Genomic DNA, 20,738 nt, shown 5'->3' on the forward strand with positions numbered 1-20,738 from the left:
CTCACGGGCCCAGCCGCTCCACGGCATGTGGGATCTTCCCGGACCGGGGCACGAACCCGTGTCCCCTGCATCGGCAGGCGGACTCTCAACCACTGCGCCACCAGGGAAGCCCGTACCTGTGAATTTTATCCTTCCTCTTTTCTGGGCATTTGTGTAGGACTTTATCGTTGAAGTACAAGAAACAACCTTGAGCGTGAAGTTTAAAGGAGCGTGGACCACAGAAATCTGCATCAGTTCATCTGAGAGTGTTCAACAGGCATCACACACTAGGATGAGTCACATTAGGAATCCATGCCAGCCTGTAATTCTTCACCCTCTCTGATGTGCTGGCACTGGATGGATTTATGTACCACTAAACTTAGATAGCTTAAAACACCTCATTGCCTAAGCCCTCAGTAGTGCTGATAAAATACATGTAGCTGCATTTATAAATCATTACATTAACTTACACTTAAAAAATTGAAAATAATCTTCTCCAAGAAGTTGTTGGACAGTTTCAACTCACTATGGACTGGCTGTGATTGCTTTTTATGCACCATATCTTTATACTCTTATCACCTCTTATGTAGTTACTATGAACTGAATTATGCTCCTCCCCCCAAAATTCATATATTGAAGCCCTACCCCTCAATGTGATGATATTTGGAGATGGGACCTTTAGGAAATAATTAGGTTTAAATGAGATCGTGAGGGTGGGGCCCTCGTGATGGGACTAGTGCTCATATAAGAAGAGATACCAGAGAGCTTACTCTCTCTCTGCCACGTGAAGACACAGCAAGAGAGCAGCTGTCTGCAAACCAGGAGAAGAGCTCTCACCAGAACCCCGCCATACTCTGGCATAGAATTAGCATTTTTAACTCATACAGTCTCTAAATATTAACTTTTCTTTAACAGCCATCACAATCACTTAAAGGAGTCTTTCCGTGTATTAAATTTTGAAAAAGAAAATGTGTTAGGGTGAAATTTAAATTATGAGCAGTAGAAAAACAAATACGTAAATATATTTGTGTATTATAATACATACATATCTTATATATGATATATATCATAATACATATTTATAACATGTATTTTATAATATATGCATTATATATAGTTATAAATAAAACCAAATGACTTCATAAAATGTTTTATGTTCCTCTTCAGGGTACATTTGTACTCAAACTAATTTATTAGGAGGAAAACAATGAAGGCCCAGAATAAAGCTCTTTTTATAAAACAGCTACATCACCAAGCAGATTATATTCCTGACCCTGAGCTGAAGGAGCTTGTCAGCTTTCTTTCTTTCCAAGTAAATCTTCCCTGTTGGGCTTCAGTCCAGAAAACCTCTCTGCTTTAGCTCACTGCCTCTCCCTCTGACCTTTACTTTTCAGATGTGTATCTCATGTAACAGGTCTGTACACTTGACCCTGACTCCTTTGAGCAAACATGAAAGAAGAAGGAGTTCAAGGAGAAAGCTTCCCTGAGTAAGAGGACTGCAGAAAGTCTTCATATATCAGAGCATTTTGATTTTAATAATATAATTTTCCCTTAAATGTACCTATTTAAAAATTAAAGTTTCATTAGTACCATGGAGTTTGGAAAGTCCCAAACAGTTTGAAATTAATTTTATACTTTATAAGATTTTAATTGTATGAAGTTTTGTTTCATCCTCTCTCTAATTGAAAATCTCATTGCAAAAATACTCATTTGTTTTCAACTCTGGTAAAATTATAAACCTTATAGTGGAAAATTTAAATAGCAGAGAGCTTCCTTCTATTTTGTAATTTAATGTGTAAATAAAGTCAAATTTTTAACAGCTAGACATTTCACTATACTTGTTAATCATTCAGATTGACTACCAGAAAAAAAGAAAGATTATCTCTTTGGTTGCTTCAAACCTTTTTCTAAAACCATTTAGCTTCTTTCCCATTAATTCAAGCAATAAGAGACCTAATGTTCCTTGAACAACTTATATTTGAAAATGCTTTTTGCTTCCTGAAAATATTCAAGTTTTATAACATTGGAATTTTTTTCAATAAAGTAGAGTTCAAGAATATAGGCAAATCTCTCACCAGGGACCTTTGAAATATTGCAATATACCAGCAATTCAATTTAAACACTAAAAATATTTTCTTTTATATCATATATTTTCTTAAGGTCTGACAGATTTATACTTTCCCTCCATAAAATCAATTAATTTTTGCTTATCTGCATCCCTCACTAATATACATTAATGTCTAAGTGTTTGTTTTAAATACATGGTAAGGTGCCAATTAAAATGAAAACCTTCTTCAGTTATTTGAATTCCATCAGAGCAGTTAGTCTGTGCATATGGAAACAATCCCAGTTGCCCACAAAACAACCCCAACAATATATTGATGGATCAAAAATGAAATATGTGTATAACCTGATTTTTCTCCAGCTTCCAGGTTGCCTAAAAAGTAATTACTCATATTTTACTTACTTTCATATCTATGTCCTAAGACCCCACCCCCAAGTATCTCTAAGACATCTCATGGGTGTCTTGCCAGGTGGCACCACAGGCCCCGCATGGTCCACTGTGCCCCACCTTCTCCAAGTCTCTACTGGACCCGCTCCTCTGCTCCCCCTCCAACAGTGGAGGTGACAGTGCACTGTGAATCCAGGGAAATACCACTCCCCGCTGTGTACAGCCACTTGGATGTCTGTTTATTCTCTGGATGCCTTAAAGAGATTTAAGTGTAAAATATTTTCTGTTTCTCTCTCCCGCTCCACATAGAACTCAAACATGAGACGAAAGAGGGATAGCCTGGGAGATATATCTAATACATAGACAGGTTGCATTAGAATTCTCCTTCCTCAGTGGCAACTTTTCTTTAATTGATATCTAGTTAATTTACAATGTTGTGTTAGTTTCAAGTGTATAGCAAAGTGACTCGGCTAAACACACACACACACACACACACACACACACACACACACACACACACACACACACACTATTGTTTTTCAGATTTTTTCCATTATGGGTTAGTACAAGATATTGAATATAGTTCCCTGTGCTATGTAGTAGGTCCTTGCTGTTTACCTATTTTATATATAGTAGTGTATATATGTTAATCCCCAAATCCTAATTTACTCTCCTCCCCATCCCACTATCTCCTTTAGTAACCATAAGTTTGTTTTCTGTCTGTGAGTCTATTTCTGTTTTGTAAATGAGTTCATTTGTATCATTTTGTTAGATTGTATATATAAGTGACATATGATATTTGTCTTTCTCTGTCTGACTTACTTCACTTAGTATGCTAATCTCCAGATCTGTCCATGTTGCTGCAAATGGCATTATTTCATTCTTTTTTATGGCTGAGTAGTATTCCATTGTATATATGTACCACATCTTCTTTATCCATTCATCTGTCAGTGGACATTGAGGTTGCTTCCATGTCTTGGCTATTGTAAACAGCACTGCAATGAACATTGGGGTGCATGTATCCTTTCGAACCATGTTTTTCTCCAGATATATGCCCAGGAGTGGGATTGCTGGATCATATGGTAGCTCTATTTTTAGTTTCTTAAGGAACTTCCATACTGTTCTCTATAGTGGTTGCACCAATTTACACTCTCACCAAAAGTGCAGGGGGGTTCCCTATTCTCCACACTCTCTCCTGCATTTATTATTTGTAGACTTTTTGATGCTGGCCATTCTGACCAGTGTGAGGTGATACCTCACTGTAGTTTTGATTTACTTTTATATGATAATTAGCGATGTTGAGCATCTTTTCATGTGCCTATTGGCCATCTGTATGTCTTCTTTGGAGAAATGTCTCTTTTCAAATTAGAGTTTTTGTCTTTTCTGGATATATGCCTAGCGGTGGGATTGCTGGATCATATGGTAGCCCTATTTTTAGTTTTTAAAGGAAGTTCCATACTGTTTTCCAGAACAATCATTTTAAATTTAATATCAGACATGCTCTGAGTAATATTCCATTGCATATATATATACCATATCTTCTTTATCCATTCATCTATTGATGGACGTTTAGATTGTTTCCATGTCTTGGCTACTGTAAATAGTGCTGCTGTGAACATTGGGGTGCATGTATCTTTTTGAATTAGTTTTCCCTGGATATATGGTCAGTGGCAACTTTTATCTCAAAAATGAATTCCTCCCCCAGGAGAGTTCTTAGTCCTTATGCTTACCAGCTTTTCATTCCTTAACACTAACTCAATATTTTCCATACAACCCCAGAAGTATCTGGATCCCACTTTAAATTTACGACCTCTGGTCCAGGTGATTATCCACATCTAAAGCAATGTGTAGATATCACAAAAACATTTTCAAAACTATTTCTATTTGCATATTAAAATAAGAATATCTAATTCTCATAACAACTGTGGAGGTACATGCTGTAGTGGACACTTGTAAGTTTTCTGACAGGCATCTCTTTGTTTTTTAGTAATTTTTTTAAAAAATATTTTTAAGCATAAGAGTCCTGCATCTTCAAGGTGGAACCCAAAACACTCACTCACATGACCTAGTCTCTACCAATAAGTACTCAATGAGGCTTCAGTTTGGAAGTAAGCAACTTGAGGACGGAGGCTCTGCACACAATCCAACTTATTGGTGAGGCTTACAGCAGAGCTGCCCGGCTTCCTCAGAGACTTCATGCAAGGCTCTAAGGCAAAGTAGGACAGAAACAGTCTCTCCTTGCTCTTTGCCTTGTTAGCAGCATTCCAAATCACTCCTGGGATTGACCTCAATATTTTATGAAACTTTCACTGAAACTGTTCTTCCTAGGTTTCTCACAGCCTTTCTGAATTACATGGGACTCAAACATGAATCCAATGGCAACTACATTCAATGCAGAGTATGTCCTCCTAAGTTTGGTTCACTGAGTTTTTTCAGCAAAACTGACTCATTCTTCCCCAAATAAGATTCCTCAAGCCTCCGGCAAACAAGTATCTGGCAGGCCCAACCCTCAGTTTCACTCTAGGTAAATCCCACTTAGACCCAAGCTGGAGTTCCTACTGTATCAATATCGCCAATGATTAAATTACTAAAGATTGAGCAGATAGCCAACAAGCACCTACTGTATAGCACAGGGAACTCTGATCAGTATTCTCTAATAACATAAATGGGAAAAGAATTTGAAAAAGAGTATATATATGTATATGTATAACTGAATCACCTTGCTGTATGCCTGAAATTAACACAACATTGTAAATCAACTATAGTCCAATATAAAGTTAAGAAAATAGTCTATTTTGTCTGAAAAAAAATTTAAAAAAAATATTGAGCATATTTAAACAAATTTAAACATGTTTAAGTCAGTAATCAAATCAAAAAACTCCATTTCAACATTTCGGAGTAACAAAGAAGGTCTTTTCACTACTAGTATAATTCCAAATGCTATTCTACAATTGCAGGAGGCCCCATCTTTACCCCAGGGGTCTGTTCCTGAGATATTCCTAAGGACCTCAGCATTATTTACTTAATCTAAAGAGTTCATTCTCAGTTATAACTATCTGAGCCTCCTCAAACAGCCCAGCAGCCCCTGCAGTTAATACTAATGGCAGTGGAGCCACCCAGACAAATGCCCCATTTGCTGTTCCTATTACAGTTCTCCTGCTGGTACTGGGCCAGAGAAGTTCAAGCACGAGCCACACTTTGTGATCAACAATAGCCTCTCTCACAATTGCTGCAAGCTTGGCTGGAATACACCCTCTTGACTTCCCAGAAGCACAACTAAAAAGCAAGCTCTATGCTCCTGAAGAGACCGTCTCGAATTCATAGTTATTCAATCCTTAATAAACCGAAATAGAGGTCACTAATAGTCCTGATTGAATATCTTTTAGGAAAACTACTTCTGTTCCCTCTTTTAGAAGTAAAATACGTACATCTAATTGACATTACCAAATAGAACACAATGCACGTATTCTCAGATTCAAGGTAACCTCATACCTCTACTCAATAGCAATAGGTGGCTATTTTTTTTCTTACAAACCTGGAATGAAAGAGCCTATTCTGAAGAATTTCCTTAACAAAAGTAGTGTTCCAAAGGTAAAGATTTTTTTTATCTCCATGAAACCAAAAAAACTGTTTCCTCAGTAAATCTTTTAAAAGATAAAGTACCTGCTGTGTTTTTTGGTTTTTTAGTCTCAAAACAATTCGTGCTTTCTTACCTAAAAAATCATTTAAAAGCTTTTCAAATTAAATTTTATACATGTATTTTTTGAATAAGTACTACCTGAAGATGGTACAAAATTCAAAATATACAAAGTAGATCTCTCTCCCACCATATTCACCCTTTCAGAAACAACCACTCAGTGATATTTTTTTTCTTTCCAGAGATTGCAGAAGAATTGATGCCTGCATAATGACATAACACTTCTTTGGGAGCTTCCTGAGTCAACTTCTCCTTAATTTTCAACTTTCCATGTGTTACGATTCTATTGTTTTCCAATTTCTGTATTTTCTTCTGGTCCCTATAATTGTTTTGACATTACCATCAATTAGCTCTTTCACTTATTCTTCCCCAATGCAAGATGATGGCTATTTTGCCTCTTAATAGTAGCTCTGTTCTGCGAAGTGGGGAAGTTGTATTTTTGGTTAGATTTTACTTACTTCTTTGTTTTCCTTATCCAATATAAGGCTACTTATCCTGTTGTTGTTTTTTTTAAGCTTTCCTGAGATTATGCACTTTAGTGCAAAAAGCATGTATAGCGTCAAGAACTGTGAAGGGCCTGAGATTTTAACCTACTTGCAAACTAAATCTTAGCCTCCCACAGTCTGATGGATGTTGGTAGAAGATGTGAGACTTCTGGGCCAAAGACAAAGGGCAGTTTATTGTTCAGAGCGATAGCAACAACCTGAGTACCATCATTTGTGCCAGTTCCCAAGCCTCAATTCCCACAACGTGACATCCAGAAGATGAAATGATACCTACATGTGAAATACAGTGCATTACAGGAGAGGAACCCTCAGCATAAGGATCCCAAATCTTTTATAATGGGAAGTAAACTTGTGTGACTTTTGCTCCAAAAAGGGACATCTTTATTATACTGAACAGTAAGCAAACCTGCCCATTGCTCTGGAGGGAGATACTATCTCTATCTTCCAAGGCTGATTACTACATAAATATCCTCAAAAAGATAGTTCATAACATAGGTAGTCAGTTCCTCTGCCCACAAGATGTACAGATGTGAGAGATTATGCAGAATTATCTCCAAATATACAGCGCCTACAATCTGCTAGACACTGCTAGGAATTTCAATCTATTCAATTGTCAAGATTTTATTGAGCACTTGCTTTGTTCCAGGGACCACGACTAGTGTCCATTAAAGGAAATAATGCATGTAAAGGAATTTTTTAAACTGTAGTGAGACAAGCATTACCTATTTTTCCTACTACCTTAGTTGATTTATCTTTTTAGTATTTGCCAATAGTAGGTATTTTGTCCATTGCTGTTGCTGGTTATCTTCCAATGTCTGTATTGGTATTTTACCTCCACAACTGGGATTTAGGGGAAGAGTCAGAGTACTAAAGTCCCAGAGCCTGTTTTCCTCTGCACAAAACAGACTGGCTTCTCTCTGCTCATAGCCAGCTTTCCTGGGGCTTTCAATTTCCTCCTTTCATAAAGGGATGAAGGGAGAAACTGATTAGGCTGGAACTCAAAAATGTAAAAATTCTCAGTTGTGAAATCAGACAATATTAAGCACATTTAAAAATGTTAAGCCAAAGATTGTTCCATTTGATTAATTTCTAATTTGAGTTAATCCATTTTACTTACCCAGAATTTGGCATGGTATATATTTAATTATGGTGTGTTATATAATGAATAAGAAAGTACTGGTAACTCTGAATATTTTTAATACATATTCATGTAAAAAAAATTTCAAGATGAAGAAATCAACTGTTCTATAAATTTATACATAATATATAAATTGTTTATGTAATTACAAACAAAAAAAACTTTAGGTAAGTGAATGTAAATTTCTGGGGTTGATGAGGTTCTCTTACTTTTGTTTACTATTTTCTTTTTTTTTAAACAACTCATTGAAATATAATTAACATGCAGCAGACTGCACAAATTTAAAGTACATAATTTGAGGAGTTTTAACATATGGATATACCCATGAAATCATCACAACACTCAAGATAATAAACGTTCACTCCAAAAAGTTTCCTTGTGCCCCTTTGTAATTCCTCCCTCCAACAGGGTAAAAAGGCAACTTACGGAATGGGAGAAGATATTTGCAAACTATATATCTGATAATGAGTTAAAATCTAAAATATATAAGTCCTAAAACTCAGTAGCAAAACTAAATAAATAGCCCAATTAAGAAATGGGCAAAGGACTTGAATAGACATTTCTCCAAAGAAGACAAACAAATGGTCAACAAATATATTAAGATGCTCAATTTCATTACTCATCAGGGAAATGCAAATCAAAACCACAATGGGATATCACCTCATATCTGTTAGGATGGCCATTATCAAAAAAATAAATAAAATCAGAAAATAGCAAGTGATGCAGAGGATGTGGAGAAACTGGAACCATTGTGCACTGTTGGTGGGAATGTAAAATGGAGCAACCGCTATGGAAAACAGTATGCAGATTCCAAAAAGAAAATTAAAAAATAGAATTGCCATATGATCCAGCAATTTCTCTTTTGAGTATTTATTTAAAAGAATTGAAATCAGGATCTTGAAGAGATATTTGCACACCTATGTTCATCACAGCATTATTCACAATAGCCAAGAGGTAGAAGCAACCTATGTATGCATCAATGAATTAATAAAGTAAATGTGGTACATGCTTCCAGTGGAATATTGTTCAACCATAAAAAAGGAAGAAATCCTGTCATATGCTACTATGACGAACCTTGAGGGACTCACACTAAATGAAACAAGCCAGTCACAAAAGGACAAATGCTGTATGATTCCACTTATAGGAGGTATCTAAAGTAGTCGAACTCACAGAACAGAAAGTAGAATGATGGTTGCCAGAGGCTGGGGGGCAGGGGAAATGGGGAATTGCTGTTCAATGGGTATAGAGTGCAGGTCATGCAAGATGGAAAAGTTCTAGAGATCTACTATACAACATTGTGCTTAGAGTTAACAATACTGTGCTGTACACTTAAAATTTTGTGAAGAAGAGAGATTTCATGTTGTATGATTTTTACCACAATAAAAAAAAATCCAGTTGAGAGAGACAGATAATTATCAAATAAACAACTGAATTGCCGGGCAAGGATGAATGCTATGAAGAAGAATAAAAAGTGGGGTAAAAGGATAAAGAAAAAAATCCAATTGTATCAATACATGTATGGGTGGATTTATTTCTGGACTCTCCATTTTGTTCCATTGATCTGGGTATCTATTATTATGCCAATTATGACATTTTTTTAGCCATTTTATTGAGGTATGATTGACATAAAAAAATCTATACATATTTCACTTTAAATATCTTAACAATTTTATTTATCAATTTTACCTCAGTAAAGTTGGGGGAAAAATCAGTAATTGGAGACAGTGAAAAATAAAAAAGGAAAAAATCTGTACATATTTAATGTATACAGCTTGATGAATTTAGAGAGAAGTATTCATCCATGAAACCATCACCACAATCTGTGCAATAAACATAACTGTCTATATATATTTTTAAAAAACATATCCATCACCTATAAAAGTTTCCTCCCACACTCTTTATTTATTTTGTGTGTGTGTAATAAGAACTCTTAATATAAGATCTATTCTCTCAGCACATTTTTAAGTATATAAAAATGTGCTGTTTACTATGAAGAATATGAAATAGTCAAACTCATAGAAGTAGAGCATAGATTGGTGGTTGCCAGGGCCTGGAAGGAGGGGAAAACAAGAGGTATTTGTGAAAAAACACAGTTTCCGTTATGCAAGCTGAATAAATCCTTGAGATCTTCTGTACAATATAGTGGCTATAGTTAGCAAGGCAGTATTGGACACTATCTGATTATTGTAGCCATATAGAAAGTCTTGAAATCCAGTAGTGTAAAAAAGCTTCATTCAGAATTGTTTTGGATATCTAGGTCCATTGCATTTCCACATAAATTTTAGAATCAACCTATCAATTTCTACTAAAAATTTCTTCAGGGATTTTGATTGGGACTGAGTTAAAAATAAATCAATTTGGGGACTTCCCTGGTGGGGCAATGGTTAAGACTCCACACTTCCAATGTAGGGGGCGTGAGTTCGATGCCTGGTCAGGCAATTAATATTTTACATGCCTCATGGCAGTGCAAAAACTATATATATATATATATATATGAATTTGGGTAGAATTGACATCTTAATAATATTGACTCTTCCCATACATGAGCCTGGTATATCCCTCCATTTATTCATGTCTCCTTTAAATTTTCTTAACAATGTTTCCTAGTATTTAGTATACAGTTTTTAAACATCTTTTGTCAAATATATTCCTAAATATCTCATATACTGATGCTAATGTAAAGATACTGTTTATTTAATTTTGTATATTGACTTAGTATCCTGCAACCTTGCTAAACTCACTTATTACTTCTAATTGCTTTTTATAGATTCCTTGGGATTTTCTACATAAAATGTCATGTTTTCTGTGAATACAGTTTTACCTTTTCTTTCCAGTCTGTATGACTTTTATTTATTTTACTTGCCTTTTTGTGCTGGCTAGGACATTTATTATACTGCCAAATGGAATTAGGGAGAGTAAACACTCTTGCCTTGTTGCCAGTGTTAAAGGGAAATCATTCAGTCTTTCATCACTAAATATTGGATTGGCCAAAAAGTGCCTTCGGTTTTTAAGTAAAACAAAAGATACATTTTTCATTTTCAGCAGGAACTTTATTAAACAATGTATTCACCGTTTTGTTCCACTACCTTCTGCCATTTTTCAGGCAACTTCATAATTCCATCTTCCCAAAACTTTTTATTTTTTTGAGCAAAGAACTGTTCCAGGTGCCTTTTACAGTCTTCCAGGGAATTGAAATTTTTTCCATTAAGAGAATTTTGTAAAGACCGAAATAAATAGAAATCCGAAGGTGCAATGTCTGGTGAATATGGTGGATGAATCAGAACTTCCCAGCCAAGCTATAACAGTTTTTGCTTAGTCATCAAAGAAACATGCGTTCTTGCATTATCCTGATAGAATATTATGCATTTTCTACTGACTAATTCCAGACGCTTTTCATCGAGTGCTGCTTTTGGTTGGTCTAACTGGGACCAGGACTTGTTGGAATTAATTGTTTCATTTTCCGGAAGGAGCTCATAATAGAGGACTCCCTTCCAATCCTACCATATACACAACATCACCTTCTTTGGATGAAGACCAGCCTTTGGTGTGCTTGGTGGTTGTTTATTTCTCTTGCCCCACGATCTCTTCTGTTCCACATTATTGTATAGTATCCACTTTTCATCGCCCATCACAATTTGTTTTAAAAATGGAACGTTTTCATTACGTTTAAGTAGAGAATTTCAGGCGGAAATACTGTCAAGAAGGTTTTTTTTTCACTTAACTGGAACCAAATCATCAAAGCGATGAACATAACCAAGCTGGTACTAATGATTTTCAACGCTTGATTTGGATATTTTGAGTGTGTCAGCTCTCTCCCGCGTGGTATAACGTTTAATGTCTCAATTTGATCGCTGTCAACTTCAACTGGTCTACCCGCCCATAGAGCGTCATCCAGCGAGAAACCTCCAGCATGAAACTTCGCAAACCACTTTTGACATGTTCAATCAGTCACAGCACCTTCTCCATACACTGCACAAATCTTTTCTTGCGTTTCAGTTGCTTTCTTACCTTTCTTGAAATAATAAAGCATAATATGCTGAAAATGTTGCTTTTTTCTTCCATCTTCCATATTAAAACAGCTACACAAAAATTCACCAATTTTGATATGTTTTTTTAATTTTCTAAAGAATTTATTTATTTATTTGTTTATTTATTGGCTGCGTTGGGTCTTCGTTAGTGCGTGCGGGCTTTCTCTAGTTGCGGCGAGTGGGGGCTACTCTTGTTGCGGTGCGCTGGCTTCTCATTGCGGTGGCTTCTGTTGTTGCGGAGCACGGGATCTAGGCGCGCCGGCTTCAGTAGCTGTGGCTCGCGGGCTCTAGAGCGCAGGCTCAGTAGTTGTGGTGCACGGGCTTAGTTGCTCCACGGTACGTGGGATATTCTCGGGCCAGGGCTCGAACCCGTGTCCCCTGCATTGGAAGGAGGATTCTTAACCACTGTGCCACCAAGGAAGCCCCAGATAAGTCTTTTTTTTAATGCATGCTGATATGACAGCTGTCACATACAATCTAACAAAATTGTTTTGAATGAAGTTAATGACAACTCAGTGCTACTAGAGCCATCTTACAGAAAAAACCAAACGAAACTTTTGGCCAACCCAATATAGTGCTGGTTGTAAGTTTTTCATAGATGCTCTTTATCAGGTTGGGGAAATTCCCTTGTATTTCTACTTTTATCAGGAAGCAGTGTTGAATTTTTTCAAATGCTTTGTCGGTATCTTACAAGAAAATCATATGTTTTTCTTTTTTCATTCTGTTAATATTAAAATTACATGATTACTTTTTTCAATGTTAAACCAGCTTTGCATTTCTGGGATAAACACCATTTGGTTGTGATATATTATTCTTTTACCATATTGCTAGATTCAATTTGTTAATTCTCAAATGATTTTTTGCATTCATGTTTGTGAGAGATATTGGTCTCTAGTTTCTTGCCATGTCTTTGTCTAATTTTGGTATCAGGATTATTCTGTAGTCATAAATGAGTTGGAAATTTCCCTATCCTATTCTGTTTTTTGGGGAAAAAAATGTGTAAAATTGGTATTTCTTCCTCAAATATGTGGTAGAATTCACCATGAAATCTTCTGGGCCTAGGGTTTTCTTTGTGAGAAGATTTTTTAACTACAAATTCAATTTATTTAATAGATATAGGGCTACTCAGTCCATCTATTTCTTTTTATTTGAGCTTCAGCAGTTTGTATCTTTTCAAGAAATTTTTGTTTATCAAAGTTATTGAATTAATTAGCATAAAGTTGTTCATAATATATTCATAATAAACATCTTTTTAATATATGTAGGATTTGCTCTAGGATTACAGTATACATATTTAAGTTATTACAGTCTATGTTCAACTAATATTACACCACTTTACAGACAGCAGTAGACCCCTATCTACTTACATTTCCCCCATCCTGGACCTTATGCCACTACTGTCATACAGTTTACCCATACTGTCATACAATTATGTTATAAACTGTACAATACATTGTTACTATGTTTGCTTTAAAGAGTCAATTATCTTTTAATGAATTTTTTTAAATAAGGAAAAAACTTTTATATTTACATAAATAGTTTTTACTTCTGATTCTCTTCATTTCTTTAAGTAGGTATAAATTTCTATCTGACATCCTTTTCCTTGAAGGACTTTCTATGGCATTTCTTGTTGTACTACTCTGCCGGTAATAAATTCTATCAGCTTTTGTACATCTTTTAAAAAATCTTTATTTTACCTTCATTTTATGAATATATTCTAGTTGAGTAAAGATTTCTAGAATGATGGGGTATTATGTCTTCTGGTACTTAAAATGTGTTGCTCTACCATCTTCTAGTTTGCATTCTTTATTTGTCATGCTTATCTTTGTGCCTCTGTATGGAATATGTTATTTTCCTTTGACTAATTTAATTATTTTTTCTTTATTCCTGCTTTTAAGCAATTTGATTATCTGCCTCGTGTTGCTTTCTTCATGTGTCTTCTGATTCAGGTTTGCTGAGCTTTTGCTGTCTATGGGATTTGGTAATATTCTGTCATTATTTCTCCAGACATTTTTTCTACCCTCCTTCCATCTCTCTCCACCCCTTCTGAGACTCCTATGGCATATATATGAGGATACATGAAGGTTTCCCACAGTGCACTGATGCTCCATTCACTTTTCCATCTTCTTTTCTCTGTTTCATTTAAGATAGTCTCCATTACTATGTCTTCAAGTTCACTAATCTTTCCTCCTAATAGTGTCTAATAACCTATTAATTTCATTCAGTATATTTTTATCTAAAACATCATATATTTCATCTCTACAAATTTAGTTTAGGTGTTATTTATACTTTCCATTTCTCTCTTCATCATGCTTATGTTTTTCTCTACCTTTTTCAACATATACTGTGTATTTATAATAGCTGATTTATTGTCCTTTCCTAAAAATTCTATTATCAATGCCATTTTTGTTTCTATTAATTGACATCTGTATTCATTATGGGTCATCTTTTACTGCCCCTTTGAATACATGGTTATTTTTCATTAGATGCCAGACATTGCGATTTTTACATTGTCAGATACTAGATGCTTTGTATTCCTTTAAATATTTATGGACATTGTTCAGGGATGCAGAAATTTTCTTGGAAATGGATACTAGTTTTTTCCCTTTAAGTATTTTTAGGTTATGTTTTAGGATGTGGTTAATTTACTTGGAAATGATACTTTTGAGATTTGCTTTTAACCCTTATTAGGCAGGTTTAGAACAGCCTTTAGTCTAGGATAGGTTTCAGCAAACTTTTTTTGTAAAGGACCACATGGTTACTAGTTAGGTTTTATGGGCCACATATAATCTGTGGCATACTCTTCATTTGCTTTCAATAACCCTTTAAAAATGTAAAAACCATTCCTAGCTTGTGAACTGTACATAAAAGGCCAGATTTGACCCACATGTCGTAGTTGTCTACCCCTCATCCAGGGTTATTTGACTCTCTTATCAATCCCTGGGAATAAAGAAGCTTTTCACTCTGGCTGGTACAAACACAAACTATTCCTGGAACCGTGTGAGCTCCATGGACTATTCTGACTAGTCTGAACCTTTCTGTATAAACATTTGAAAGCCAGGTCTCTAGAACTCTCTAGCTGTGCAGCTCTTTCCTCTCGAGTACTCTGCTCTTTCCATTATAAGTGGCTTGGCCACCATGAACTCTGCACTCTGTCTCCTCAACTAAGGGAGTCTGCCAGGTTCTGTATGGACTCCCGCACCCTGCAGTGAAGCGCAGAAACTCTCTTTAGCCTGTAGCTTGAGCAATCATAGGGCTCACCTTGTTTGTTCCCTTCTCTCAGAGATCGCTCTCATGTACTGCCTGTTGTCCAATATCTGAAAGCCATTGTTTCATATATTTTGTCTGCTTATTTAGTTGTTTAAGATAAATCCTGTGCTTGCTAATCCATCCTGGACAGAAATGGCAGTAAAGAATACAATTTTTTTTTTCTGACCACGTGGCGCATTTTACAGGATCTTAGTTCCCCAACCAGGGATTGAACCCCAGCCCTCAGCAGTGGAAGTGCAGACTCCTAACCGCTGGACTGCCAGGGAATTCCCAAGATTACAATTTTTAAGTATTTGTTTACTTAAAATTAAATATTGATTCAAGCTCAAGTGAAAGCATCTCAGTTTATTTTTTTCCTGTAACTTACGTAAATCAAATTATGTTCCTATATTACATAAACCACAGGAAGAAAACATTTTCTTAGGACAACTTTTTTGGAAAAGAAATTTCATATGTAAGTATAAATAAGAAAATGTCTATTATTATTGAAATGACAATTTTTCATTTAATTCTAATATTTCCTAAGAATGAGAAAGTTGTTAAAAATTATCATTAGCTAAAGAGAGGAAGCTACAGGACATGCCTCACCTAGATATTATAACTAGGACATATTCATATTTGTTTAAAATTTTTGAAATGTGGGACTGACATCATACTTGGTTAGTAAGTAAGCTTTATATTCAGAACAGCAATAGATATTTTTAGGGTTCTAACAATTTGGTTTTTAGAAAAAATAAAAAAGTTTCACTTATTTAAAAACTAGGACAGCAATTTTGGTATTATATATGTAAAGCCTTTAAATGTATAAAGTAAACAAATTCAAATTACATGGGTCTTTTAAAAACCATCAACTAATTGCTCTGAATAACTCTAATGACTTCTTTCAGACTTTGTTTAGAATGCAAATTACTTCAAATGACATGTTCACTATAATTTTATATCTTTTTCTATTTTTAAACTATTTCAACTTGTGGTGGTATTGCTTTCCAGCAATTAAGCTAAAAATGTGCCTTAAATATTCAACATTAGAACCTAAATTACATGAGCAATAACATCTCATCCATGAATTTCCAAGAAAAAAAATTTTATAATTTAACTCATGCTTCTTCCACTAACTGAAAAAACAATAATACACCTGAGAAGAGACTTCCATTTAAAAAAATTAAAAAATAAAAATAAATGCTACTTCTAACTTGAGATAAATTCACAGAAAACAAGTCTACCTTCACTGGAAGATATTAAGGTCATTCTAGTTCTATAATCAAATAATACATTTTCATGTTCTTATTTATCAATGAAGAATATCTTTTTTACAGAAATTAACTAAGATCATGCTAGACCCTCTGGAAAGCAAGGAAGTATAATATGCATGTTTCCTGCCCTCATGGAACTGACAATGTGTTTGTAAGACAGGGCATATAAACATAGGAAATAAAATAATAATGTATAAAACATAAGCAATTTGTGATTTAGTTTTAAAAAACAACATTTGTTCAAAGTCTGCTATGTCAGCAATTTTATACGTATTATGTCTAATCCTTTCAAAAATCTTTTAAGATGACCATATTAAATGGAATTCTTTGGTTGCAAATAAATCTCTCCAATCCCCTCCATTCTCTCTCTCCCTCTCTGTCTCTCTCTCCCTGTCTCTCTGTCTCTCTGTCTCTCTGTCTCTCTCTCTCTCTCACACACACACACACACACACACACACACACACATATACACTTTTCCTTCTCCTTTCAGATTGGTTTCATTCTAAAGATCAAAGGCTACCGAAACCTGAAACTGACTAGAGCTGTCTTGGGGCTTGCATTCTTATACTCTCACAACCAGAGAGAAAATATAGCTTTTCTATCCCAGCTTCACCTTAAAAAAATAAAGGTTGAAGGGAAAATTCTGATTGGTCTGCCTTAGATAAATGTTCACATCTTGGTGAGATTATTGTCACCATAGGGATGAAGAATTATAATTGGTCCAAACAGAGGGGTCTTTTACCATTAGGAGAAGTAGCAGCACAATAAGGTCACTGAAAGATACGTCATAAGCCACTATGTTCCTTCAGATACACCCAAGCTTCTTTTTATTACTCACTCAAGAAACACACAGCATGAGATTTAAAAAAAAGAGAGCATTTATGGAAAAAACAGAATGTAAGCCATTTTCATGCCAGTAATGTTTTTTTGAAAAAACCATGTCACTTGTCTCACTTTCCAAGTTTGGCTGATTTAATGTGTTTCTGTCTCCGCCAGGTTTTCTATAAAATCTCAAACAAGGATTATGACTTGTGGGCCAAATGTGACCTGCTGCCTGCTCTGAAATAAAGTTTTATTGGGGCAAAGCAATGTCTTCTATTTACACATTGTCTGTACCTCCTTTCATGCTTCTCAGTAGAGTTTAGAAGTTGTGACAGAGACTGTATGGTCCACAAAGCCTAAAATATTTACTGTCTTGCCCTTTACAGAAAAGTTTACATATTCCTGATCTACATGCTTGATTATATTCAGATTCAGTTGCTTAGACCAGAATACTTTGTATGTATGCTGTATATTTTTTTACATCATATTATGAAGCGCATAATACTTTACCATCCTACTTTTAGTGATAAGATGGAATCACCTCAAAAAGATAAACATAAGTGACCATATGACCTACCAATTTCAATCCTAGGTATATAACAAAAGAAACTAAAAACATATGTCTACACAAAGATTTGTACACAGATGCTCTTAGCAGTGTTACAATAGCCAAAAATAGAAAGAACCTAATTTCCATCAACTAATGAATGGATAAACAAAATGTAGTATATCCATACAATGGAATATTATTCAACCATTAAAAGGAACAAAATACTGATACATGCTACTACACAGATGACCATAAAAACATTATGGTAAGTGAAAGAAGCCATATCATTTGATTCTGTTTAAATGAAATGTCCAGAATAAGCAAATCCACAGAGAGAGGAGATAGATTAGTTGTTGCCAAAAACTGGTGGGAAGGAGGAATGGGGATTTACTGCTAATAGGGATCAAGTTTCTTTTTGAAGTGTTAACAAAATGTCCTGGAATTAGATAGTGGTGATGGTTGCATCAAAACCACTGAATTAGGGCTTCCCTGGTGGCGCAGTGGTAGAGAGTCCGCCTGCCGATGCAGGGGACACGGGTTCGTGCCCCGGTCCGGGAAGATCCCACATTCCGCGGAGCAGCTGGGCCCGTGACCCATGGCCGCTGAACCTGCGCGTCCGGAGCCTGTGCTTCGCAACGCGAGAGGCCACAGCAGTGAGAGGCCCGCGTACCGCAAAAAAAAAAAAAAAAAAAAAAAAAAAAAACCACTGAATTGTATACTTTAAAGGGTGAATTTTATTGTATGTGAATTATTTCTCGATAAAGCTGTTAGTTTTTAAAAGGATGAAATCAGAGGGTTCAAATTATATGACCCTGATCCCTCCATTATAAGATTTTCCCATCAAATTTTACCTCATACTTTTATTATTTATACATGATTGTTGCCCAGAAGCATTATTTCCTTAGAAGTTGCAAAACAGTGATTTTCTCATTCTACCATTCTCTCTGTACCTTTAGGCTGAACTTCTTCTATAAAGAATTTTCTTTCATCAGCTCTTCAGTTATATAAATATACAATTCATACAGGTAAGGCAGGATAAGCTTGGTTCTTTTCCTCTTTCAATTTTTCACAGAAATGATTGGTGGTCTGGCAACCTCCAGTGGTGAATGGTGAGATATTTGTTTTGTTTTGTTGTCTTTACAAACTAAAACTCACTATATATATATATATATAGATATATATATATATAGATATATATATATAGATATACTGTGTTTCAATTCAATGCAGTCAGTCTTTTTGATGCTCAAATTGCCCTGTGCACTGGGAGCTCCTTTCCAGTTGGCTGCTATGCACTGTTGGCATGATTTCATTAGACTTTTTTTTAACAGCATTATTAAGATATAATTCACATACTATTCACCCATTTAAGGTATACAATTCACTTGTTTTTAGTTTGTTCACAGAATTGCACAATTATCACCATAATGGATTTTTAGAACATTTCATTCCCCTACAAAGAAACCCAATGTCCATCAGTAGTAACTCCTCATTTCTCCTACCCCCAATCTATCCCCTGCCCTAGGCAACTACTAATCTACTTTCTGAATCTATAGATTTGCCTATAAAGGACATTTCATATAAATGGAATCATACAGTATGAAGTCTTTTCTGTCTACCTTCTTTCGCTTAGCATGTTTTCAAGATTCACCCCTATTGTAGCATTTATCAGTACTTTATTCCTTTTAATGGCTGAATAATATTCCATTGTACAGATATAGCACATTTTGTTTGTCCATTCACTAGCTGATGGACATCTGAGTTGATTCCAAGTTTCAGATATTATGATATAATGCTGCTATGAACATTTGTGTACAAGTCTTTGTGTGGACATATGTTTTCAATTTTCTTGGGTATAGCTCTATTCCCTTTTTCTCCTTTTTGAGCTGTAATTGTTATGCATAGTACATGTATATATGTTACAAACCCAACAATAGGTTATTCTACTTATTATCTTATATATTTTTTTATTTTAAAGAAGTTGAGAGAATAAAGGGAGGAAGTATATAAACTAGAGTTGGTTAAATTAATCTCCTTACTTACTATTTTTGGCTCTCTTCCTTTGTCGCCATACATTCACGTCGCCATCTGGCATCGTTTCCTTACTCCAACATAGCCTTGCTCCCATCCACTTCCTTTGTGCTGTTCAAATACGTTGCATTCCTATGTGTTATAGGACCAATAATTCATTTATATATGTAATTTCACAGAATTGCTTTTAAATTGTAGTTCAAAGAAATAAGCATCTTTTATGATTATATCATTACCTTTACCATTACTTTTTGGGTTTTGGTGTGCAGTTGAATTACAGTCCAGGTGTCACTTGCTTTTAGCCTGAAGAAGTCTTTAGTATTTCAGATAAAGGGATCTCCTAGCAACTAATTGTCTCCACTTTTGTTTATCTGGGAATGTCTTTATTTCACCTTTTTTGCAGAATTTAAGATTCTTAGTTGACAATTTTTTTCTTTCAGTTCTTTGAAAATGTCATCACACTACCTTCTGTCCTTCATTGTTTCTGAGAAGAAGTCATCTGTTAATCTTATGGAAGTTCCCTTGTATGTAAAGAGTCCATTTTCCCCCCACTCCTTTTGAGATTTCCTTTTTGTCGTTGGCTTTTACTCTTTTCACTACAACATGTCTGGCTATGGACCCCTTGCATTTACCCTGCTTGGACTAGATGAGTAGTTTCCCAGGGCACATATATAAATCTATGCTTACATTCCTTACATATATACACTCCACCAGGAAGCAACAGTCAAAACACTCTGCTTTAGAGTTACTTTAAATAATTCATTTATGTGTGTGATTAATGCTACCAAATTGATATACAGCTAGATTTGTTTTATTTCCATTAGTTTTTAATATTTAATAGTTCCTTTTTATTCTTTAATTTTGTTTTTAATTATGTAAGCCAAAGTACCAAAGTCAAAAGACAATAAGGTGTATCACAAAAGCTCACATGAGTCCCATCTCCTCCTTGGTCCCTGACTGCCCCTCTAAGTAACCGTATTTGTTTATTTTGGTTAATCATTCCACTGTTTC

At 35.2% G+C, this 20,738-nt stretch overlaps 1 protein-coding gene across 1 annotated transcript in view; it reads right to left on the minus strand.

Moving 5' to 3' along the window:
• Positions 1 to 19,786, minus strand: part of OTOL1 (otolin 1) — a gene marked incomplete at its 3' end in the record, with an annotated part of 59,511 nt that extends 39,725 nt beyond the window's left edge. The window contains exon 1 of the mRNA XM_082839902.1: positions 19,740 to 19,786. The remainder of the gene's footprint in view (positions 1 to 19,739) is intronic.
• Positions 19,787 to 20,738: the final 952 nt, after the last annotated feature.

This window comes from Leucopleurus acutus, assembly GCF_964270905.1.
Source record: "Leucopleurus acutus genome assembly, chromosome: 5".
Classification (NCBI taxonomy): domain Eukaryota; kingdom Metazoa; phylum Chordata; class Mammalia; order Artiodactyla; family Delphinidae; genus Leucopleurus; species Leucopleurus acutus.